Here is a 799-nt window from a genome sequence, read left to right on the forward strand (position 1 = left end):
TGTAATTGACATAATTTTTTTATTTATAATTATGTACTCTGTCAAAACATAATTGACATGATATTCATTGTTTGTAGTTTGTATTGTATTGATGTTTATAAAACAAACTTTTGACATGTATTAATGTATATGTGTTGTTGATAATGTATAAATATCTCTCTTGTTGAGAATGTTTTTGCTGCTAATAAATGTATATGCAAATATTAATTTTTACAAATCAATAATGAATTCTAGGGGAAGCTATGACATGTGCTTCTGTAAAGGATTAATACAACTGCGCTTTTTATATACAACATTGTTGTACATGCTTAATACAACATCATTATATGTGTGTTACGCTGTTGTATTAAAGTGTTGTTTGAGAATATTTATGAATAATATAATAACGTTTTTTTGATAATGCGTTGTTATATATATGCAATACAACAATAAGCGATGTTAGTAATACCTATAAAATGCGTTGTTTATATAAGACATATATGACATCGTTGTGTATACGATGCACTGTTATATTTATGCAATATATGACATAACTTTTTGTGTAATGGGTTGTGGTATATATTCAATACAACAACGTTTGAAAAGCGTTATTAGTCATGACAATATACTATTGTGGTCAAATAGAAAGCGCATGAAAGCACCGTTATACATTAAAAATATACATTGTTGAACTGCAACTCTGACGTAGTGTAATCATTTATTACTCAAAAGATCTAAATGTTTAATTACTTAAATTACTAATTAAGTCACTATTGAAATTGGTCTTTCAAACATTATAATTCTGTAAGCTCAATTCTTC

This window comes from Lupinus angustifolius, chromosome LG18 (genome assembly GCF_001865875.1).
Source record: "Lupinus angustifolius cultivar Tanjil chromosome LG18, LupAngTanjil_v1.0, whole genome shotgun sequence".
Lineage (NCBI taxonomy): Eukaryota > Viridiplantae > Streptophyta > Magnoliopsida > Fabales > Fabaceae > Lupinus > Lupinus angustifolius.